We start from the raw sequence: 25,776 nt of genomic DNA, 5'->3' as shown, positions 1-25,776 counted from the left end.
ACTGTTTTTGCATGTGTTTCTTCTCCTCTTCCACCTGCTCAATTAATTGAGTGCAAACTACTTGGACACACTATGAAATGTCTGAAGACAAAATAAAGTGGGGGAGGAGAGAAAAACTGGGATTTTTTTTAAAAAAGTGGGATGACAGAAGATTAATATCTACCAAGCTGGTACAGATGGAGGGTATGGGATTTCCATGTTCAGAAGGTATTTTTATAGATAGGACCTGTAGAAATGACACAGGCCAAGAAATATGAATTTAGTGAGCATTACGTCCTATTACTGACACGCTCATATTCTAAAGAAAGTAACAGCTACCCGAAATTTATTAGTGCAGCAAATAATATTGAAATATAGTTGCTCTAGTTTTACTGAATAACTGGGGGCAACCAAATAAGTGAGAGGGCACAAGACAACTTGCAGTGGTTGCAGGACAAGAGTTTTAATCAGGCAAAGTATCTGAATGTTTACAGACAGGACAATGGGAACATCTGTTCCTAACCTCTCTGTACAATCATTTCCTTGCATACATTCTTAAATTAGAATTAATTTCTATATGCATGCAGGCCAAGAAAATGGAGACACTAACACCTTGACAAGGATCATATGTCCTTTGTTATGAAATTTCATTTCCTACCTAATAACCTTTGCTGACTTGGCTCCCAGGGACACCGTCATGATTTTTAAAACTGTCAGAAAAGTTCCGGACAGAGTCTGGGTTTAGCCAAAGTAATGTTCAAAAGCAAACAGTAGAAACTAAATTGGCTCTTTTTCCTGAATTGGTGCCTCATGCTGGGAAATGAACAGCTCATGCAAGGACTGGGGTCCAGTTTGAAAAAAAGTAGTGTGTTTCATCTTGCTCTTCCTCCTCAAATCTGATTTCACCTGAAAATGCTTCATATGTTGAAGCAAGGGAGGGCTAGGTGGCCCAGTCCTACTGTTATCACCTCCAGGGGTCTCTACTTTAGGCACACCTACACTGAAGAAAAGTCAGTTTGACATCATTTTAGCTGCCAAGGCTCAATGCTGTGGAATAATGGGATTTGTAGTTTGATGAGGCAGCAGCATGCATTGGCAAAGAAGGCTAAAGATCTTGTAAAACTACAAATCCCATGATTCCATAGCACTGAGCCGTGGCAGTTCACCTGCTGCAATCTGAATTCAAAGTGTAAAAGGAAATTTGCACCAGTTGAGGGGAGAGGACTCTGACAAAAGCAAACTGCTACATTTTCTCCGGGTTTTTGGGTTCTTACTCATTGATATCTTTTGCTACCTTGACCAAACTTTAATGCTGCTTAGCCACACACACAGTGTGAAATGTTGGAGGGTATGTAAAGAGGGAACTCATGTTTTCTTTAGAAATTGTGTATTATTGTTTTGATTGATTTTGCATCACAAGGTCAGACAATATGTAAAATACATTTTATCTTTTTTCATTAAGACTTATAAATATCTAGTTCCACCTTTCCTGCTCCCCTGCTCTCTGTTATGCTGAGACACTTTCAGGTTTTTGTTTTCTTGCTCCAGTCTGTATCTTTCCTCTTATTGAGTGAGTAGTCCTGCCTGATTTCCCAATTCTGTTATTTAGGTCCATGCATAGCGATGAATACATTGACACGTGTGTTGCTCTTTGTCCTGTTTCCTTTTATAAAATAAGTAGCACCAGTGGTCTGTTTTTTTTCATTTTTTTAATAATAAGGGAATTTACAAACATTTTTTAAAAGTCTAACAAATCCCCCTGCCTGGAAGCCTTGCAATCATTGCTAAAGCATCTGTAAAAATTGCCAATGGCTTCTCTTTTGTTGCTATGGTTTGAACCAGAGGTGGAGAAGTTAGATCTGTGGTGGTACTCACTGTGGGGAGGGGGGCATAAGGAAATTGACCTCCAAAAATAATTCTCCCTCTCCCTATAAAAGTATATTTCAGTTCTCAAATTAACATTTTAGTAATTTATAACTTCATTTGAGCAATTAGAAATGCGTCCAAAGAAACAGGGCAGACAAAGCAACCAAGGGAATATGAACAAAGGAAATACAGTCAGCCCTCGAGGTTTTGACTTTTGTGGATTTGATTATTTAAAATTTGGTTACAACGTTCTTTTGGGAATCTCTAGTTCCTCAAGTGAGATTCTGTGATCAATTTGCAATGGAAGTTTACCATAAAGTCATGCTTGAAAACCTAGAAATTCCTAGAGTTTTTTTTCCTTATTAAAATTAGTTAAAATATATATTTATTGAGATTAGTATACTACCAACAGATAAGAAACACAACTTTTAAAATAGCAGTTTTAAAAATCATGGTTTTTCATTTGCACAAGGGTCCTGTGCCCCTTACTCCAGTGAATGTGGAGGGCTGACTAGAACAGTTTGGGGTGTGAATAATTTTCAGTGTCTCATTTCCTGCAATGCTAGAAATTTGGGAATTCAAGGTAAATTTCATTGGGGGCAGACTTCTTATGAGGAGAACATGCTTTTATTTTGTTACCCTTCCTCCCTGTTGATCCTGAGTCACGTCCATTTCTGTCTTCAGGTTCAGACTGCTAATAGCTGTTGTATGATTTCTGGAGTATTGAACCCATTGTTGCAAAGATACTTCCCAGTTTTCATCATTCCCTACAGGTCGAACTATAAATATCCCCTGAAAGCAGCTAGGCAAGAAAACATGGCCTTTACTTTAATAGCCAGACTTGAATTGAAGGTCATGATTAACATTATTACAGTCTTTCACTGGCATGTTCAGTAGTGTGTTGTTAAAGGCCAATTCAAATATGGACCTGGTTCAGTCATGTAGAAATGAAAACATGGATCCATTTTTCACAGTGAAAGTGACTGTGTGGATGAGGAATGCTACACTCCCAGAGTTTCCTTCCTGGTGTTTTCCCTTTGCCCTCCTGCAATTGTCTTGGAGCTGACCTGAACTTTGATACTAGAAGGGTATGTGGCTGGCAGAAGAATGAGTTGGGAGAAGAGATGAAGGAACAGACAACAAACACAACGTTTGTGCTCTTCTCACTCACACCCACAGCTTGGAAAGTTGTTGAGAAGTAATGCATTCCCATTACTCACATTTCATTGTCAGAATTTTATTTTATTTATTTTTATTTTATTTACAGTTTTTATATTCCACCCTTCTCACCCCTCAGGGGACTCAGGGCAGATTACAATGTACATATACATGGCAAACATTCAGTGCCAGTTAGACATACAACACATATGAACAGACATACAGGCAATTTAACATTCCAGCTTTTTCCGGCTTCATGAGGGTATGCTGGATTCCGGCTCAATTCTAGCCACAGGGGGAGTTGCCACTTCATTGTGTCCATTGTGACACCGAGTCCTTTGATTGAGTACTTCCTCATTCTTCTGCACGCTGCTGGAAGGTGCAGAATAATTAGTTAAATTAGCCAAAGCAGTACCTAAATTTCCTACTTGACAGATGCAACTATCTTTTGAGCTGCATAGTTTGACAGCAAGCTAGACAAATGATTTAATGCAGCTAGCTCTCAGATAACTGTGCCACAGCCTGGTCCTTAGAGTACCCTGTTAGCACTGCTTGTGGGAAATTGTTAATTACACTTCTAATTCCTTGTCTAATACTTTCTGTTACTTTTTTGAGATGGAAAAAAACCCTAGGAATGATAAAAGAATGCCATCAAACTGGAACAGTCTGTCAAGGTTCCTTTGAAAATGGCCTGAGCAAATAACTAGAAACATCATTCATTACATGAAGGAATTAACATCTCATCTATTATGCTACTTTTGAGATGTGACTTTGTTATTTCCACATTTCCCCAAGTAACTCATTACTTGTAACAAAACAGGGTGAAACTATAGATCAGGGATCCTCAAACTTTTTAAACCGGGGGCCAGTTCACTGTCCCTCAGACCGTTGGAGGGCCAGACTATAGGTTTTTTTTAATCAATTAAAAATTCCTATGCACATTGCACATATCTTATTTTGCTGTGTGGAAGGGCCCTTAGAGGGCGTTCTTTCTAGCCCTCTTTAGGCAGTTAATTCCAGGAGCAGAGAATGGGAAATCTTCATATTTCTAGTCTGAACAAAATCTGGCTACCAGTATTTAAAAAAACTCTAAAATTATAACTGTAAATAAAGAACAACACTCAAACACAGGGGAACTCCAGACAAGAAACAATCAGGGCCAGCTAATCACATCTCAACAAAGGATTCTCCCTAAAAACTGTCAGGCTATGAAATGGTAATCAAGGTGGCCAATTGAAACATTCATACCTACCTCCAACAGACAAGAGTTCTTTCTCCCACAATTTTCCGTGTTAAAGGTTTTCCTCTGACATGAAGTCCAGTCATGTGTGACTCTGAGGTGTGGTGCTCATCTGCATTTCTAAGCCGAAGAACCGGCGTTGTCCGTAGACACCTCCAAGGTCATGTGGCTGGCATGACTGCATGGAGCGCCGGGTCAGCCTCACTTGGCTGGCTCACGCTGCCCATAGGCCCGATGGGCAGCGTGAGCCTGCCAAGGGAGGAGCAGCACTGTGCGGCCTACTCTTGCGTAAAGCACCTCGCGAGGTACTTTACGCGAGAGTAGGCCATGCGGGGCAGCCGCCCTTGGCTGGCTCACACTGCCCATCGGGCCTGACGGATAGCGTGAGCCAGCCAAGGGAGGGGCACTGTGTGGGGGGACGGGACGCTGTTCCTCCGCAGGCCGGATAAGTGCCCTTGGTGGGCCAGAAGTGGCCCACGGGCTGTAGTTTGAGGACCCCTGCTATAGATAATTGTTTTCAAGCTCTGCCTCCACCACTGTACCCCCTTGCTTTTGCATCTGTTTAGAGAAGACCCCATTTTAAAGCTAGGGGTATTTTGCTGCAATTTCTCATTTGGCCTCTGGGCAATGTGTGGCGTGTGTATATGTGTCTGTCCTCTTGGCAACCCCATGAATGTTATAGGGTTTTTCAGGCAAGGAAAACTCAGAGGTGGTTTTGCCATTCCGTCCTTTGAAATACAGCCTGCAACACTTGATATTCCTTGGCAGTCTTCTATACAAGTACTACACCTCAATTGATTCCATAGCATTAAGCCATCGTAGTTAAAGTGCTGCCAAACTGCCTTAATTTTACAATGTAGCTGTACTGCTTGGCCACAGAAACCTCCTGGGTGCAAGTCACACTTTCTCGGCTTCAGAGGAAGGCAAGGTCAAACTTTGGCTAAATTCTGCCAAGAAAACCCCATGATAACTTTGCCATAGGGGTGCCATAAGCCAGAAATGACTTGAAGGCATGCAACAACAGTCTTAAAAAAGCCACACACAGAGTATGCAATTTTGTGTAAAATATTCCATACATCTTCCACTGTCTTGGCCACATGACTGTGCAAGGCTGTGTCTCTTGATATTGGCTGCTGGATTTAGACTTCATCAGCATTCAAGTGTGCCAATGCGTAGGCAGTTTGCTCAGTATCAGATGCAGCAGAATCACAACCTTCTTCTAGTTCAGAATGCCTGCAGCACAGTGTAATCACTCCATAAAGCCTCATGGAAGAACACAGCCTTTCCTGGAACAGGACTATGTCTGTTTGTTGTTGTGGCTTGGACTCTAGCACCTCCTTTACTTTCCTGGAAAAGCAGTTCAATTATTAATCACGAACCCTACTGCTGTCAGCAGTGGACAATGGAGGATTTTGCTTCCTTTTATTTACTCCTCTTACTCAGCACATCTCTTTCCACCCTCCCCCCATTCTTTTTTTACAGCTCAGCAGATTCATCAATGCAGAGGCATCAGCTGATAATACAACAGGCATCCGACAGAGAGAGAGAGATGCAGGAAGCAAATGTGGCTTTATCTCTGTTTTTGGATTTAGTGAGGAAAAGATACATATTGGTACAATGTACATTTATTTTAGCAAAGGGGTGTTTCTTGGCTTCTAATCACAAATGAGGGATCAGCAATCAAATGCTCCAGGATCAAATCTTGCCCTTTGAGAAGTTGTAAAGCATCCCTTCACCCCCATTTCTTACCCATTTGCAAGATGAGAATTAGAGGAATTTATGCAATGGTGGCAGTATTTTCTCCCTTCTTCCTTTGTTGTCCAGAAATGCGGAATGCAATGCAATAGGAAGAGGAAAAGAAATTCTAGCTGTGAATCACAATTTCTTGCTCCCAGAAAGACACCCAATATCAAGCTTAATAGTTGTGACATAACAGCCTCCTTCATCTGTGTCTTCCAGGGTGCCATCCTTGCCTCTGAGCAAAACAGAACCGGAGAAGAGGAATGAAGCCAGGGTATGAGCAGCACATCTGCAAAGAGATTTCCCCAGGGGCTTATGAAGGAGAGCGAGAGAGCTAAATTTGGAGGCAGCAAGGACAGCAACATGGATGCTTCTGATCCAAACTGTACATTCTAGAGGAAGTGAATTTAATATCCCATGATTCTCTCTGACTGATGCAAGCCTGGTTTTTTTTTAAACAAAACAAAGGTTTATCTGACACTTTGGCAAAGGTCCTTTTTTGGGACTCCAACGCCCACAATATTCCAGCCAATAACCTGGTTGAAGAGGTTTGGGAGCTATAGTCCAAAAAAGGTGTTTTCCCAAGCTGTGGAGAATCCCATAGCCTTCACTGAGGAGCCTTGTGAGAACGTTTTACAAACCAGTTATGGTACATAGCCGATGAGTTACTTAGTAGGTGAGCTTCTCGTCTTGGAAAATTCCTTTGTGTCTGAAAACATCCAGATAAAAGCTGAAAAAGTCTCCTCGCAGCTGTTGAGGCGAGCTCCAGACCAGGTTGCAAAGGCCCCACACTGGAGTCAAGCCAGAGAAAGAATGTGTGAACTGAAAGATCTTGTTTACTGTTCAAATAGTAAGGAGAAATGTTTTCTCTTCAGTTCACTGCACCCCTTATATAGATGGAGGTAAATACAGGGGTTGCCATTGCTACATGGGTCACAGAAGCACATGCCATTCAGAAGCCCATGAGCGACCACAAAGTAGCAGCCCCAGAAAGCTTTCACTTGTCTTTTTTAGTACTAGTAACAAGCAAATACAAACATGGCTAGCACCTATCACATGGCAGATGCTTTCAGAGATTTGTAAACTCTTTTGCTCAACTCAACACAAAACAGGATTCTGTGTGCAGAAGGATGAGCAGAAATGCTCTTGTGCTTCAGTCATGAGCGTGACAGTAAAGCCTTCTTCCTTCTGTCACCTTCAAAATGGCAGGTTTATTATTGTGCAAGTTTCCCTTCCCCAATTCTCTGGTTTCATTTTGTAATGGGTTGTGGCTCCTAAAGTTGGGGCCTGAAAACATTTCTTCCACCCAGCCACTTGTTCTGTCTCTCCCTCTCCTCAAACCACTCTCAAATTACCAACACCCATCCACTTTGCTTTAATCCTAAAGCCACTTTATGGAGACTGTTCCACAATCACCCAAGAAGCTCCATAGCTTAGTGGAGATTTGAACCTCAATGTCGATAGCTCTGGTCAAATATTCTAACCACCTTCTATCCAAATTGAAGTAAATTTTGTATTGTTGTTTTTTGCGTGCCTTCAAGTCATGCTTGACTTAGGATGACCCTAAGTAAGTAAGTAAAGCTTTTTTTCCATCTCACCCTATCTCCCCAAGGGGCTCACAACATAAAAGGCAAATATTCAATGCCATAAAAATACAACAATAAATTCAACAATAAATTAAGATGTGGTGATGTGTGAATTTTAACTTTTACTCATGTGTAATTATAGATAGGTGTTTAAAAAGGGTAAGTATTTAAAATAGCATAACTGGGGGGATGGTAGCCAGCTCAGCTCACTTTGAGCTGGGTTGCCATGGAAAAAGGGCAGAGCCAACTGCCACTTGGCAGGGCAGGCATTTTGAAACAGTCAGTCTGTAGTCGGAGAACTACAGGGAAGGCTGATTCTCCTGTGTTGAGAATCAGAAAGGGAGTCTGTAGTCTGAGAACTGCAGGAAAGGCTGGTTCTACAGTGTTGAGAATCAGGGAAGCAGTCTGTAGTTAACGAACTTCAGGGAAAGGCTGGTTCTACTGTGTTGAGAACCAGGAAGGTTTAGGCTTTTAGCCTGTGTGGTTTAGATAGTTCAAGTTGACTTATTTAGATTAGTAGTTAGTGTTGAGCAAAAAGAGGGAGAGAACCCCAGCAAGCATCTTTAGTGCAACAGAAATAACATAGGGAAAGAATAAGCTGGTACTTGATGTGAACTGTTAAGGAAGGAAACTCAGTTTGAAGAAAAAATAAGTTTAAAACCTGTTTAGTGGAAGGAACATCCCTCTCAAGAGTTGCTTTATGAAATGTTATAAATGTAACCTCTAAAGAAATGTGCCTCTAGGAGTTAAGAAATATTGAAACCATTAAGCTTCTTCTATACTTCAATAAACTTGTTACAGTTTCTCTTAAAGCCAAGTCTCTGTTATGAATATTTTCAAGTCAAGCCACACCACACATTAAAGAAAGCCCAACCAACAAAATATTATAAGCTATTAGCTGTGTTATCAATTTTATAAATCCATTAGAAATAGTAGGAGACCTTCTGGTGTCATCTTTACAAAGTGGAGGTGTCGTTACAAAGTGGTGGCATCATTGCAAAGTCTGTAGTCAGAGAATCAGCCTTCCCTGTAGTTCTCCGACTACAGACTGCTTTCCTGATTTTCAACATAGGAGAACCAACCTTCCTTGTAGTTCTCCGACTACAGACTGACTGTTTCAAAATGCCTGCGCTGCCAATTGACAGTTGGCTCCACCCCTTTTTCCATGGCAACCCAGCTCAGAGTGAGCTGAGGTGGCTACCATCCCCCCAGTTATGCTATTTTAAATACTTACCCCTATTAAACATCTATCTATAATTACACATGACTAAAAGTTAACATTCACACTTCACCACATAAGGTGACCCCATCAATGTTTTATGGGGCAGAGAATGAGTCCAAGTTTACCTGGTGGGTTTCCATGGCTTATCAGGGAACAGAACCCTGGTCTATATAATTTAGTCCAACACTAAAAATGCAACACTGCACTAGCATTCTCAGATAAAAGTACTGGATCCATCATTAATTTATCATCCCTCTCTCTTCATTATTCTTAGGATTCACAGTACTTTCTCTCTTCTTGGTCAGCCCTACTGTTCCAGCTGCAATCCTATAGTCATTCACTTGGGAACTAAATGCCACTGAATTCAACAGAACTTGTTTCTGAGTTTAAAGACAGGTGGGGCTGAGTCATGATCAGTGTGTGTTGATCTATTTTCTTTTTTGCATCAATTTCTGAGCTCCTTTCACCCACCTCATTAGTTCTTTCATGTATTGCAATCCATAACCACATTCATCTTCACCCTCAACTTATGCTTATCTTGAGCTGCATGCCTTATTGATGTTCCTGGAACCCTGATAACTCCCTCTTTCCTGCATATCTTTTGTACACAGTTGTTCTGTTTCTGGACTCTCTGCTCCTTCTCTCTCAGCTACTGGATATTGGTGTCACTTACTCAGTCATTCTTCCAGTTTGTCCTCATGCTGATTCCTGGGCATGATATCTCATTGGCTCTTTGCTGCAAACACTCACAGCCTCCTAATATTTCCTTGCTGTTTGTGGAAGCTTTTCCCCTTCAGTTTTTGTTTTGTCCATTCTGGCCATCTATATGTCTTTGACAGACATTCCACTGTGTTAAGAAGGTTAGCCTGCGAGGCTGTGTTCAGATGACAGAAGTAAGCATACCAGGAATGTACTCTTCTTGCACTCCCTCTTTGCCATCTCCTCACACTTGGTGATGATTTTTTCTTTGACTTTCTGGTTCAAATTGAGTGCCCTGAGTGTGGTTTAAAGGTAATGTATGATAACCATCTTTAGTCCAATAAAGTTGTCATACCAAACTATGGTGTCTTTAAACCTGGAAGAGACAGAGGGATAAAGTGTTTGATATGGGCATTCCATGATAATGTGCTTTGCAGATGAAAAAGGATTTGGTCACAAATCTCCAAAGCTTGAAAACAATACTAATCCAAAACACATAACGTCTCCAAGCTCTTATTTTAGCACACCAAGAATCAGCTTGATTCAGATGATTACATTTTTTTCCGTTTTCTCTCTTTAAGGCACTCAGACTTCATCTACACTGGGGACAGTTTGAATCTGAATTATATGGTTAGTGTAGACTCAAGTAATGCAGTTTAACTGCATTGAACTCCATTACATGAGTCTATACTGACCATGCAACACTGTTTCAAAGTGTATTATATGGCAGTTTAGATGGGGCCTCAGGAGCAGCATACAAAAGGGGTAAGGATGTTTTGGTCTTCCAATGTGTTGGACTAAAATGCCCATAGTTCCTTACCATTGGCTTTGCTAGTTTAGGTTTCTGGGAGAAGTTCAAAACATCTGGAGGGCCAAATGTTCCCCAATGGGAGACTTCTATATAGTATCTGTAAAAGACCTATAGTTGAATGTGTTGCTCTATGTCAGTGTTCCCAACCTTTGATCCTCCAGTTGTTTTGGACTTCAACTCCCAGAAATGCCACCTAGATTACCAGCTTACCAGCTGTTAGGAAGACCAAAGGTTGGGAACCACTGCTCTGTGGGATTTCCTTCTGTGGTAGACCTTTGCAGATATGACCCCATGCCAGCCTCATTTTCTTGAGCTCTTATGCTTCTACATGTATTGGACAAGATCCTTTTGTTTCCTCCTCCCTTCCCCCCCTTTTTTTGCTTTGTGTGGTACGATAGCAGATATAGATCCACATTATTAATAATCTACAGATAGACAGCATATGTAGTACCAGTTAAATTAAAAAGGGGGGGGGGTGGAGGAGTTTGATATGCACAGAAGTATGCCATAATGAATGCAAAACTGCAAATGTAGAGCTCTGCGAAAAGAGCCACGTCTGGCATTAGAGGAGGCGATGCTGCAGATAATTGCATATGGCATTCATTACAGATGTGTGTTATTGTTTGCATACATTGGCAACTGTGTGAATATAAATCTGAAGAAGGGCAAAATGGATGTTTTTTGTGCAAATATGATAATTTGAATATATCATTTGTTTTTCAAAATCAACATGATTCATATTACAGCCGCACATCAGCAAGAAAAATAAATTATGAAACCCAAGAGGGCCACCAATAGCCTGCTAGTCTTTATTAGGAAAGGGGCTGCTTTTCAGGAGGCACCTTCCTCTGTTGAAGTTGTGTTGTGTGAGGTGATCATGTATGCCACTCCTAACCCAGTCTCCTTGTTTAGAGATGTAAATGATTTGATAGACCCCCTCATAATGTCATTTTCTCACAAAACCAACATTTTAAATCTGACTGATGATCCGCTATTATTCAGCATGTCTCTGAGTTTTAAGCACATGTGCATCAGTGAGGTGTATCGTGAAACTTTATGATATTCTCCTCTCCCTCACCCTGCAAGGCTCCCTCCTGGGTATGATGCATCCATTTCTGGTTGACTATTATCACATCTGCATAGATTTCAATAGCAGATCATCACAGAGTAAACACAGCAGAATTAGCACTAACAGAAGCAGAACTAACACAAAAAGTAACAAGAATAAATTAAAAAACCAGCTTGTCAGAGTGTGTTTTTGATGCTATTAAAGAGATTGCTCCTGTGAGGCATCTCACATTGAACTTTCAGTGGTTAATAAATACATTTTCCTTTATATACAACATGGTGAAAAAGCAATGGGAAATGTACCAATGTGGTGAAGTAGCTCAGTCATCTGGATGCAGGAAACCATTGGTGCCATCTTATCTCTCTCTTCAGTACTGCCACCAGCTTCTAGTTCTGAGCATTTATAAAGGCAAAAAAAGGAAACAACACCTACATACCCCTCATCCATCCATCCACCCACCCACCCACCTGTGTTTACATACATTTTTGTCTATGTGTACACACACACATACACATTCACCCAACCCAAACTTGGGAGTCCAGTACAATTAAATCATTAAAACGTTACCAAAATGGGAACAGCAAAACAGGGAAAACACACTCCACTCACCATATAATGAAATGTAAAAATGACACTGAGATTAGGACAGTACAGATAGAACAGTAAATAACATCAAACAAAACAATATTTACTGTGTTTGTAAAGAAAAATAATGAAATAGGTATTCCCACCTGCCTTGGGAAAAGGTTCCCAGCTTTGCTTGTTACAACTGAAAATAACCCTCATCTTGATGACTGACCAGATTAACATCTGTGAGTGGCTGGATGTATAACAGAACTCCAATGCTGACTATAAATCACAGGTTGAACTGAAGATGTTATTTTTTTAACAGATCCGACATCATTCCTCTTTCTTTCTCTTTCTTCTTGGATTCCTATGTGGATATAGAATGTAACTTGGCAAAGAGTAAAGCCACCAATGCCTGCAGGTCTTCTTATGCAACAAAAAATAAAGGGTCAGAGGAATATATGGGTTGCATTTGTGTAATGGGAGGTGGTTGTGCAACATGTAACCAACAATTTCTTGGGGGGGGGGGGAGCCTAAACGTGTAGTTCCATTGTACTAATGAAACCTTGCATAACTTTGAAAACATCTTGGGGGGAGAGATATGGCGGATAAGGTTTTACTTTGCTATGCTGCTCAGTCTCCACACTGCCTTCCCTGACAGTTTTTTACTCCATGCAGCAAGAGGGAGCAAGGAACAGGAAGAGGAGGCCCATGGTACACTCCACTCCCTTATTGTGCAGAGATATGTTTGGAAAAGGCATGCTGGTTGACAGAATATTTGACATTGTGGGAAAGGGTGAGTGAGGCAAGAGAACAGGGAGCAGAGAAAGAGAGACCCAGAGGGAATCCCTCGTAAGATAGACCCCAAGAAGGAAGAGTGGGAAGATGAGAGGAAGAGAGCTGGGATTCTGGGTGGAGTGTAATGCCAAGGAGACACAACGACAACAGAAGAATCAGTCAAGGTGGAAAAGGATTTTAAAGAACTATGCTGGCTTGTCACTAAACTATTTCTGAGAATTGATCTAGTATTTTTATAGGCGTAGTGATATGGTTTTGTTAAGGGTGAAAGCTGATGTGGATCTGAGGTTATAGTTTATATTTATAGTTAAATGTTTTTGTTTCTGCGTCCATTTTTAATTTCACTCATTCCTTTTCAATTGATGGAAGGGAAAAATGTTTTTTCCCAAACCGATGAAGTTCTTTCCTTTCCTCACAAACACAAAGCAGGAACAGGGTGAGGAGAAGTGAAATAACTGATGGTATTTTTAGTAATAAGACATACATTTAATTGCTAAGTTAGAACCAACGTAATTAAAATAATCATTTCTTTTCCACTATAAGTTCAATTAAAATATTTTTGAAGTTTTTGAAAATAAATAAAACCAAACACCTTTCTTCCAGGTTTTCTGTCTCTACCTTCCTGTTCTTCCATCCTTCTGATTTCTCCGTCAAAGTAGATCTGCTGAACTCAATCTGAAGAGTTCATACACCCTGGTAACCTGACTAAAGAGCCTCTCTATAAAGTATTCAGTACTGAGCTCAGATATCTGATAAATCTAGAAGGAACACTCAAAGACTCTCTTGTGTGACACTCATGACAGTCACCAAACAAAACTTGCCTGCTATTTTCCCTCTTTTATGTATGTTCTTCTATAAACCAAATGTAAAGAACATTTGCTTATGTATTTAAACCAATGCAGAGACAAGTGGATAATCTGTCTAATGTATTCTGCTCCGCTAGAGATTTTGAATATAGACCTTATTGCAATATCTTGTGGAAATGTCTGAAAGTTGGTAAGTTCTAAAAAGTCAGCAGAACCAGCAAATATATTCAAGACATCCTAACCATTAGTTGCTGCTGTTGACATACACCTTTTCTTAATAATTGTAGAGTTAGCACTAAAGTTGCATTCTGATCTCAAATAGCAACCATTCTGAATTTAGTGTTCAGAAGATGTCTGAGAACTTCTTCATACATACTGTATTTAATGTGTATATGGACAGATGCCCAGGCCCATGGCTATGATGCTATGTGGAAAATACATTCAAATTATGTGAAAAATGCAAGCACCCAAATTACATGTGCTTAGCATGTCATTTGGCATTCTGCGGCTTTAAAATATGTAGCACAGCAAGCCCTCCATTTGCATTGTATTTACATATGCACATAACCATTCTTTTTTTCCCTCTACAAGGCAAGAAGTGTATCATTACATTTTGCATCTGGGTAATTGCCAAGATGGAGTGGGAGATGTGAGAAGGACATGATAGGAATTATAAATATCTATTGTTTAGTTCACTAATAAAACAGGGTCTAAACCAGTTTTAGCCTCTGGCAACTGTGCTGTTTTTGTAACAAATAATGTTGCTTTTCAAGTACTGCTAGTCTGGTGATTTCAGAAGCAGCTTTTCCTCACTCACATCTGACCTGTATACTATTTGGACTTTAAAATAGTTGGTTTCTGGTATTCCTTGAACACAAGACAATACTCTTCTGATGTCTTCCCAAGACACACGGACTCCTTTGAATTCACAATCTCCATCTGCTTAAACATTTTCTCATGTTAAAAATAGAACCTAGTAGGCAGGATAATCAAGAGATGGGAGTTTTATTTTAATACAAGCTATGTTGGTCGTAGGAATAACATATGGGGTTGGGTGGGGGCAACAAGAATAAGACACACAGTACGTGCGTGCGCACACACACACACATGTATATATATATATATATATGTGTGTGTGTGTGTATATATATGTGTGTGTGTGTCTATGTTTGTTTCTTGATTTTCCCACCAGAAGAAAAGCAAGATATACTGGTATATGGAAGGACTATGGGGGGACCAAAGTTCAGTACAAAAGCATGTGTTTTGCAAAGAGGAGGTCTAAGGTTCAATCCCTGACATCTCTAGATATAACTGAAAGTTATGCTGAAAGGCAGGCCATTCTTTTTTTTTACTCTTTAATGGTTTTGTTGTATAGTGAGCCATTGGTATCTGCTGGGAATTAGTTGCATAACCCCCCCACCCCCCAAATGGATAATCAACTCCATAGATGCTCATGGTAAAATGTTGTCCCTTATAAGAATGATAAAATCAAGCACTGCTTTTTGGAATTCAAAAAATATTTTGATGTCATGAATAGTGGAATTTGTGAATATGATGAGCCGGCTGTAGTTCATTATTTTACTGACATATGGCTTTACTATATGGCTTGGGTCCTCTGTTCCAATACCTGCCATATAGGAATGCACAGTCTGAATCACTCCTGAGAGATGGCCATCCAATTTCTGTTGGAAGACCTCCAGTGAAGGAGAGTCCACCATCTTCCGAGGCAGGCCATTCCATCTGAAAGCAGCCAAAAACCTCAAACACCTGTTGCCAGTCAGTGTAAACAACATTAGATCAGATGGATCAGTGGTATGACCTGATGTAAGTCAGTTTCCATATTTCTTAATGTAACTTACTGAAAAAAAATGAAGAAATCATCAAATCATAGGGCTTATTGCTGAATTTTCATGTTTGTGCAATATTGCAAGTAGAAATATCTAGGATCAGAACACTCTGATGGTGGAGAGCTCTAAAAACTAATCTTCTTAGGGCCATTCCACTCAGCCCTATATGCCAGCCCTATATCCCAGAATATCAAGGCAGAAAATCCCACAATATCTGCTTTGAACTGGGTTATCTGAGTCCACACTCAGATAATGTGGGATTTTCTGCCTTGATATTCAGGGGTATAGGGCTGTGTGGGAGGGCCCTGAGATTGGAGCAAGCATTTTCTTACTTGTTCATTTTAGTTCTTTTTTCATATGCAAACACAATAGTTTTTTGTTTTGTTTTTTGGAATAGTATATATAAAATAATCACCACAAAGAATGCATGCATCCACTGAAAATTGACCAAGGTGCTTAGGAAATGCTTTGTGACAAATATTAAGGCTAAACTACACACTACAGTTTGCTCTCCACATTTGCTGGGATTAGGGGCATAGAGCCCCAATGAAAGTGAAAAACCACAAAATGCTATTACTGGTATTTTACCTGAGAAAACTTCTCTCTAGGCAATTTTAGGTCCTCCAGCATGATTTCAGGTGGGTCAACTTCAAGTGGAAATTTACCTTACAGGACCTAGAGAAAACATTTTAATCAAATCCAGGAATAATCGAATCCACAAAAGTCAAACCCACAAATGTCAAAGGCTGTGTGCAAAATATACAGGGTACCATTAAAATCTTTCTTACACAGCTCAAATCTATATAAGGATCATGATGTGAAAATGGGGGAAAGCATTCTGCTTTTGCCCCCTCTTTATTTTTATTTAACCAATACTCCCCCTCCACCCCACGATAAAAAGGGAGGAAATACATACAATTACAAGGGGGTAGTGCACACATATTTCAAACACTAACAAGATGGAGTACACATTTAAATCCTTGAGATTTTTCAGTTGAATTAAATTAATGTTATCTTATACACATTCATTCCTCAACAGAGGCCTTGAAAAACCTTTCGGTGACAATTAAGCAGTGACCTCCAGTGTTATAGCTTTGAAATATTTCATATATGCATATATCCAAACCAGATTTTTCAGGTACTCCATAGACTGAGAAGATGATCTCATATAGTGGTAGAAGGTCAAGGAAACACTTTAAGCATGGTTAATTTCCTCTTTCCTCTTCTAACCTGGTAAGAATGTAGCCTTTAATTTAGTGTGTTGCTACAAGTGTTATTCCGCAACTGGTAATAAAGGGATTTTGCATTAAATCTGCCACTCTATTCCAGGTCTCTATCAGCCTCTCCCACAGTGAAAGATTTGGCATCCTAGCATGTCTCACAATGACTGAAGAGGTACTTCAGGATTCTGAGTTTGGGAGAAAGGTTTCTTGCCACAATACATCCTAGAATTATGTGGGTTTGAAAGTGTTCTTCAAACAGGGATAATTGTATCAGGAAAAACACCATTTGGGTTTGGATTCCTCTCATCCCTAAATGTACTGGCATATCTGCACAAATGGCTTGCAATTGTTGTCTGCAGTCATGTAATACAGAATAATAACAACAACAACAACAACAACAACAACAATCTGAATTCAGACAGAGTTTTGGAGCACAATACTCCTGACCTCATGATTGTGTTAAAAAACAAAGTATGGATCGTTGGTGTTGCAATCCCAGGCAACAGCAGGATTGAAGAGAAACAACTGGAAAAGCTGACACGATATGAGGATTTAAAGATTGAACTGCAAAGACTCTGGCACAAGCCAGTAAAGGTGGTCCCAGTGGTGATCGGCACACTGGGTGCAGTGCCTAAAGACCTTGGCTGGCACTTAAAAACAATAGGCGCTGAAAAAGTTACGATCTGCCAGCTGCAAAAGGCAACCTTACTGGGATCTGCACATATTATTCGCCGATACTTCACACAGTCCTAGACATTTGGGAAGTGTCCGACGTGTGATCCAATACAACAGCCAGCAGAGTGATCTTGTTTGCTGTGGACTCATCTTGTGTTTCAAATAATAATAATAATAATAATAATAATAATAATAATAATAATAATAATAATAATAGTTTATTTATATTCCACTCTATCTCCCCGGAGGGACTCAGGGCAGATTCCAAACATAAAAGGCAAACATTCAAAGCCCAAATACAACAACAATACATCCATACTAACAAAATTTAAACAACCCAACATATAAACATGAATTATACTTAACAAACTAAAATAAAATAAAAAACACAGCCTTATAACAGACGTAAGACAAAACATCAAACATTGAATGGAAACAATAATTTCCCATTTCTTTGGGGCAAATCGATTAATTATTGCTCAGGATATCTATTGAACTGGTGGGGTGAGGATGGCAACTATTAATAAGACGTATAATGGTAGTATTACCAACTACTATTCCTCCTCCTTGTAAGCCAGTGAGCAAAGGTATGTCTTCAGCTGCTTCTTGAAAGCGGGGAGTGAAGTAGGCAAAAGTAGGCACACCCTATACTAAATGTGTATAAACTGGCATAGCAAGTCCTGAGTTCAGGCCATAAAGGTGGTTCATTATTTGCTAATTAAGGAAGAGACAGTCAAGGAAGAGCTATTGTCAAACAGCAATAGTATCCTATGGGCAAATGCTCTTTGCTAAAAAGATTAATTCAACAGATAACATTTGCCCTCAATCATATTTTGGTTCCAAGTACATTGCTATTAATGGATTTCCAATGTGTTTCTATTACTGTAGAGCAGAAAGAGGATCTAGCATGGTGTAGGTTTGCTTCATTTGACCAGCTTCTAAAAATAATGTTAAATTGAAGCTCAAACAGGAAAGTGGTGGTGGGGGAACCTGACACTTTAACTTGTCTCTTTAGATCGTTTTGATGTTTGCATGTTTCATTTAAAAGAATAATCTGTAAATGGCTTATTATCAAGAAAAGTTATTTGTGCCAATCAAGCCTTAAACTTGGAAGCATAATGCAGAACTAATTCCTTTTAACCAACTAATCAACATGTTTCATTCATAACTTTGGATTTATCAATATAGCATATGAAAGGGGAGAGCATATTTTTATTTCAATTTAGATAATATGCAAAAAAAGCCTTGTGTTTGTAATGACCTGCTTTCACTGAATATAATCAAGCTGCAAAGCTCTATTACAGGCTGGAAATAGCAGCAGCTTACTTTAATGAGATTGCTGGCTCTGGGTCCCAGCTGTTCTATGCAGGGCTGTCCCCTTGCTCTATGACCTACCAATATGTGCTGTCACCAGTAATGAGACAGACTTAGTTCCCGAACAGGAGGGGAAAAAACTACTAGGCTCTTTCTACCACCCCAGCAGATGCCTAATTCCTTTTTCCCTCCATTGCATTGAAGAAAATAGTGGAATATTAAACATGCCATATTTCTTTTCTTCAACCCAGCCGTTTTTTTGTCTAAAATAAACCATGCAAAGTTAAAAATTCAATTCTTAAAACCTAAGCATTTAATTTTGCTCCTCTAAAATGCTGTGAAGACTTGCTGCTTGACTTTACTGGCATTATATGCCATAATGTGCCAGTATGACATAGTTTTATGGCTCTGTCCTCCAGTTTCCTGAATCATGGTCTTTTTGTATTTAGTAAGGCATGGAAAAACAGATGATTTACTAATTTTACATGCAAGCTTGAATTTTCTGGATTTTGTACGTTTATGCTAAATCAAAAGCTGGAATGGAAAAGTGCCAGGATGAGTTGAAAACTCTGCACCTGATCTGCATAAAACAGCAGATTGCAGATGCTCTTGTTATGAATACAGAAATACAGCTTAGAGACTACCAGTCCCAACAAGCAATTATCCATCTTCATCAGAGCAGCCGGCTCAAAGTGATCAAGAGAAGATCTCGGATATTCATAGGAGTAGTTTCTGAAAGCTCTAGCCTTGAAATCTGATGTTGGAGCCTCTTTAAAGTCTTTGCTGGCAAACACTGAGCACAATCAGGATATAATGTATTTAGAAGTCATGGGATCTTACTTCATTTCAAAAGATGAAGCCTTTTGTCCTCTTTGTCATGCCATGCTATACACTATGGGAAAAAAACAAGTCTAATGCAATGTCCCCCCCCCCCCCCCCCATGGGTTTGCTATTTCATTTATTGTGTATTCTCCTTTCTTGAACATCTTTATGCAAAGGTTGGACAGATATCTTTTGGGGGTAATTTACAATTTGCTACACAATTGCAGAAAATTATACCTCCTGCTTCCCAAATCTTAAGATGCAATTCTATTTCGGAATTAAGGGCCCATCTACACTGACCATTTAATGCAGTTCAAAACTAGCTTCAAACTGCCAGACAACAAACACACACAAAAGCACATGAAAGAAGGCCCTTAATGTGCACCTGCGCTCTGTCATTTGTGTAATCACCATGTGGCCTCAAACTGGTTCCAAGATTTCCCATGTAATATTTGCACAGCAACGGGTCCATCCAGACAGCCCCTTTATTGCGGAAACTTCCACGATAAAAAGGGGACTGTCCAGATTACGTTTTGGCCAACCCACAATTAACCAACCCTGGTTTGTGGCGAATTAATTAGATAGTGGATTTATTCCATGCCATCTTGGAAGGCGCAGGATAAACACCATTCCCAGTTTTCCGGACTTTATCCCCCCCCCTTCCCCCCACTCTCCTGGCGCGTCATTTCTAAGTGCCAGAAGAGCTCAGGAATACTCTAATGGAGGCTGGGTAAGTTTTCCTTACTTTTAAAAGGGGATTGGGGGCTTGGGGGGGGGGGGTAGGGTCTCCACATGTTCTGCAAGGCCAGTTCCAGAAGAACATCTGAACACCCACCCCAGAAAGCATGCGGTTTTTGGGATGGGTATGAACAGGCCCTCAGGAACATCTGCGTTTTAAAATGCAGAAGCTCCTGGGATAATGGCTTGTCTGGAAAGGCCCAACATCACTTTATTTAATACTGGTCTGAAACGGCATTAAATGTTCTGTGTAGATGACCCCTAAATTGCACTGAATGCAATGAGATTCATTTTTTGAATGGACATATGTGGGATTGTACTGAAGTATAATTCAGTAGCAAGCCTGGCTATAGCATAATGTGGAACAGTACTCATTTTGACCTACTCCTAACATTTACATGTGCTAATGCTGAGTGAAATAGGAGTCCTCCATGGAATTAAATGCCAGAATTTTACATATGATAGTGTAAGTACCAATACTCCTAAATGCTACCTATTTCTGATTCTCAATTATTTATGCATTTACATTACATGAGCCGTTAAACCTGCGGCATTTTTGCAATGTCAGGTCATTTTGAAGAAGGATAATATGTACAATGAATCTCTTTCACTACATTAAAAGGTTTGCAAATACAACTACATGTTGTACTGTTCATTAATATTACATAATTACTACATCTTTGGGCAGTGATGTCTTAAAAAGAGAGAGATGGGGAGGAGTGGGTGAAGGCTTGAAGGCATTTCTGAAGGAGTTATATTACAAGCTTGTTTAACATATGAGGGTGTGTCACTACATAGTACCTTAATGTAATCAAAGAAAAATAGCAAAGGCAGATTTATTAAATGATGTTGTTTACATATATATACTTGCCTTATGTCCAACTTAAACAGTGAAGTGAAATGATAGAACTAGTGTTTTTGTATTGCAGTGGCTGATCTGAGAAACCAAACAGTATAACTGCAGCTGCATCTTGCCTCAGACAAAGACTGTGTGTGTACAAAAGACTTATTTGTGTTGCTGGGATCTAATGCTGCAATCCTATAAATACTGGACAAGAATTAAGCCCAAATAGCCAGTATGGCTGTCTAAGTAAATAAGCATAGGATTGCTCTGTATGTTGTCTCACAGGGACAAGTGAGATACTTCAAATGGATGTTTCTCTATTCTGCATTAGCTGTCATTGAGAACACAAGCTGAAATGGATGAGAACAAAATGTATATATTGGAACTTTTCTTTTGTAACTTGCGTTTTCTAGGATTCAGTATGAAGATCCCTTGTTAGGGATGGCAAGGTAGAAATGTCAGTAATTGAACTTGAAATTCTGATGGTTTCCTAATATAAACTTCACTATATGACTTGTTGTTGTTGTTTATTCATTCAGTTGCTTCTGACTCTTCATGACCAACCCACGCTAGAGCTCCCTGTTGGCCGTCGCCATCCTCAGCTCCTTCAAGGTCAAGTCAGTCACTTCAAGGATATCATTCATCCATCTTGCCCTTGGTTTGCCCCTCTTCCTTTTTCCTATCATATTCCCCAGCATCATTGTCTTCTTTAAGTTTTCCAGTCTTCTCATTATGTGGCCAAAGTACTTCATCTTTGTCTCTAGTATAATTCCCTCCAGCGAGGAGTCGGGAATTATTTCCTGGAGTATGGACTGGTTTGATCTTCTCATGGTCGAAGGCACTCTAAGAATTTTCCTCCAACACCACAGTTCAAAAGCGTCTATCTTCCTTTGCTCAGCCATCCTTATGGTCCAGCTCTCACATCCATGGGTTACTACAGGAGATACCATTGCTTTGACTATGCAGACCTTCATTGCCAGTATGATGTCTCTACTTTTCACTATTTTATTGAGATTGGTCATTGCTCTCCTCCCAAGTAAATGTTTTCTGATTCTGCATCTGTAGTAATCTTTGCACCTAGAAATACAAAGTCTGTCACTGCCTCCATGTTTTCTCCCTCTATTTGCCAGTTATCAGTCAGTCTGGTTGCCATAATCTTGGGTTTTTTTTATGTTTACTGCAACCCAGCATTTGCACTTTCTTCTTTCACCTTCATTAGAAGGCTCCTCAGCTCCTCCTCACTTTCGGCCATTAAAGTTGTATCATCTGCATATTTAAGGTTGTTAATGTTTCTTCCAGCAATTTTAACTCCAGCGTTGGATTCATCAAGCCCCGCACGTTGCATGATGTGTTCTGCATATATGACTTGTATTCTGATAATATTCTCCTTTAAGCTCCTTATTTATTTTAGGTGGCTGTAAATACGTATTACAAGGCAAAAAAATTGGTTTGAAAACATTTTATTTGTGAAATTTGTATCCCATGAAGTGATGGGTAAAGTAGTTAACAATAACAAAACCAAGTAAATACAAAATGATACTTGAAAATGTAAGAGCAAGTGACATTGAACACATCAGTAAACAATTGGTTACAGCAAGTAAAACAGTTTCAGCAAAATGTCTCTCAGCTGTGACACTACTAATAAAAAAAGCCAATTTGGCTGGCAGTTCTTCCCACCCTCCTCTTACGATCAGAAATCAAAAGGTCATGGAGTTGTTTTAAATGCTCTGTGGAAAGAGATGGAGGTGAGGGTTTCCTTTCCTTTAACCAGAAGATGCTTTGGCAGTTTTAATCCATAAAAGGTACTCAAATTGTGTTTCCCCTGACTTTAAAAGGAAAGGCACTCTCAGGAAACCCATTTTCTATCACAGTATCCCTATTTTGGAAGGGGATGCTCTTAGAGAATTTACAAGACACTCACATAACTAATTCTTTGGAAAATTTTGAGAGGTAGCAACTCTGTCTGAAAATCCTTGAATAGTTCTGAACCTGATGGATCTGGGTTTGTTCCAGCAAGGTACTTCTTAAGGATTACATACCCAGGATCACTTCAAGCAAACAATGGATGCTTGAGATCTTCAATATGTCTTCTTGGCTTTTACTGGAATCTTGGTGTATGTGTTTAAACAACTAGGAAAAGAACAGCAACAAAAACACAGTACAAAAACTGGTTAGTCTACTCATGTTGGGGTCTATACATCATGCACTGCTTTAAGCTGAATGCCTGTGGGGAGTTGTCATATATGAGAAATGGTGTAAAGCAGCGGAAATGTTGTGGTTCAATATTATTTAGGGCATTAATATGTTACGTGCCTTCAACTTGCTTCCAACCTATGGTGACCCTAAGGCAACCTTATCATGGAGTTTTCTTGATAAGCTTTGTTCAGAGAGGTTTTGCCACAGATTTCCTCTGAGGTGGGGAGAATGTAACTTGCCCTAGGTCACCCAGAGGGTTTCTAGGATTGAGTGGGAATTCAAACTCTGGTCTCCTGGAGTCCTAATCCAACACTCAAATCATGGCACCACATTGGCTTTTTAGGCTTTTTCATGTATTAAAATATTTAGGCAGTTTGTATTAAAAATAAAAGCAATATAAAAGACAATACAAAACAATTTTAAAAAAGCTTAATAATAATAATAGGTCTGTAAACATCTAGCCACTCTTGTTTCCCTTTTGAGTCAGCATTTCACTTCCCTCTAAAGGACAATTTTCCTACATGAATATCACTTCTCTGGAGAAAATTAGATGCAGTAGACATTATGTATAATTCAAAAGTGTGCACATTTCACATGTGCTGTAGTACACATACTGGCTGGCATCTCGTTAGTGGCATACTCAGACACAAGCCCAGCTTGCACCCAAGTACTTCTCCAGGGTGGGGTCATCATGGAGGCAGGCATTTCCTTCTGTCCTTCACAATGAACAAAGCTTCCCCACTCTAGATGTACATTTGAGCTGCTGCAGGCCGAGGGCCATTCCACAGCAGCTGCTGGTGGAATCTGAAGGAGTGTCTGGCTATGTCTCCACAGCCAGACACAAAATGATCATATCATATGCTGAGATCTGTGAAGGATCCCAGCAATGATGTAATCTCTCTACATCTGGCTTTAGAGACATAACCAAATGGAGGCAATCCACCCCTGCTTACCATCAGCCCAGGATGGTTACATGCATATGGGGAGTAGTAATGGTTCAATGGTAAGTCCATGGGATGTTGACCTGTACCATAGTCCCATATGCAGAGCTGTCATGCTAGGCTGTGCTATACAGGAGCTTGGCTACTGTACGTGCACCAAGGCACAAGAAATACTGGAATGTCCTGATGGAAGTGAATGTCAGCCTAGGACAGTAACATGAAGCATATACACAATTTTCATAATTAAATTATAGATACTATATTTCTATGCACCCCACACTTCTCCAAATGGGTACCCAAATTGATCATGCGTAAAGCAGTGTAGAAAGTTTTTGACAGGAAGAACATGGATCCAGACTACTGTTAAGAGTATTCAATCAATACCAAATTACTCAATATTATTTATCATGGACTACATAATCTGTATTTTTTAACCCCTTTGATTTGGCAGGCTTACGGGGATGTCCAATTTGAATAACTTTAAATCACTGGATCTATCATTCCTGACAAAACAATGAAAAACTGCATACAAATTACGAACCTGTTTTGAGGGATGAGCAGAATATTTGCAGAGTAGCTTGGGAGATTCAGAGCTATACATACATACTGTTTTGGTGGGAATGGAAAGGAAATGCAGGAACACTGGTGTGTGCTGGGCCAGACAGGAATGGCACAAAGTAATAGTTATATGGTACAAAGGATGCAAAATGCATCTGGCACAGCATCAAGTTGCAGTGATTTGCTTCAGCTTTGCAAATTCACTTTGCATAATAGAATTCTGGTTTACTAATCTTCCTGGCATATTGCAATATGCATCTACAAGCTCTTGCAAGCTCTTTGGGATGGGCTGAGAAAGGCTTTAGGGATTATTATTTATGGTTGAGGATTTTTCTAAAATTGGTTTGCCTGCTTCTGTTTCTCCTGCTTCTCTTTTTCCCTCTTCTCCTTCTCTCTCCTCTCCTTCTCCTCCCTTTCCTTCCTTTCCTTCTCCTTCATCTCCTTCATCTTCTTCATCATCATCAACATCTTTGGGCTCCAAATATCTACAGGAACAAGAAATAATAATCCAGATCTGCAATGAGAAAGCTCATATTACCAGAGGTTAAATTAATGTTTCTTATTTATTCTAGTCATAAGTCTGGATATTGTATTGCTATGCACCATGTACTTCTTTGAAGGATGAACAGTTCCAGAGACCACACTTCATGGTTTCAGTTCATCTGGAAGAGTTGACTTAGGGCACAATCCTAAGGTGCCATGGTCTACTCTGCCAATTCAAGCAACTTTTCTGGATCAGAGCATAGCACCAACTGGAAGATAGCAGAGCAATCCATCTCTGTTGACAGCAGCTCCAGAGCCAGCACAACAGCTTTAATGCGTGACAGATTTTGCTGTCACCCTGGCCCTGCAGTAGCTGTATTACATACAACCATTTTACTCCTGCCACAGCACTCCCTTAGTAACAGGCATCATTGCCACTAATGCAGCATAGTTATGCCAGCAAAAAAAATGTATCCTGATGGAGATTTGCATCATTTGCTTTATTTTCAAAAGTACATGCATATATTTGAAATCTGATGGTGTGCCCATTTTGTACCCCAGATATATTGGAGGCGCAATTCAGTCAAAACAAAG

The 25,776-nt window shown here is 39.9% G+C and overlaps 1 long non-coding RNA gene across 5 annotated transcripts in view; it reads right to left on the bottom strand.

Moving 5' to 3' along the window:
* Window positions 1-3,066: 3,066 nt before the first annotated feature.
* The window catches only part of LOC132768825 (uncharacterized), a 35,169-nt gene continuing 12,459 nt past the window's right edge, over window positions 3,067-25,776 (bottom strand). For 2 of the 5 annotated variants that reach the window (XR_009630752.2, XR_009630751.2), the window contains one exon: window positions 22,449-25,184. This is a non-coding gene — a long non-coding RNA (uncharacterized lncRNA). Of the gene's footprint in view, window positions 3,376-5,992; window positions 6,775-9,464; window positions 9,867-11,672; window positions 11,763-12,101; window positions 12,305-15,976; window positions 16,064-22,448; window positions 25,185-25,776 lie in introns of those variants that run through there. The other 3 variants (XR_010909191.1, XR_010909193.1, XR_010909192.1) reach the window with 3 other exon arrangements.

This window comes from Anolis sagrei, chromosome 2 (genome assembly GCF_037176765.1).
Source record: "Anolis sagrei isolate rAnoSag1 chromosome 2, rAnoSag1.mat, whole genome shotgun sequence".
NCBI lineage: Eukaryota > Metazoa > Chordata > Lepidosauria > Squamata > Dactyloidae > Anolis > Anolis sagrei.
Note: the sequence above shows the minus strand (reverse complement) of the source record. Positions and strands in the feature narration are given on the sequence as shown.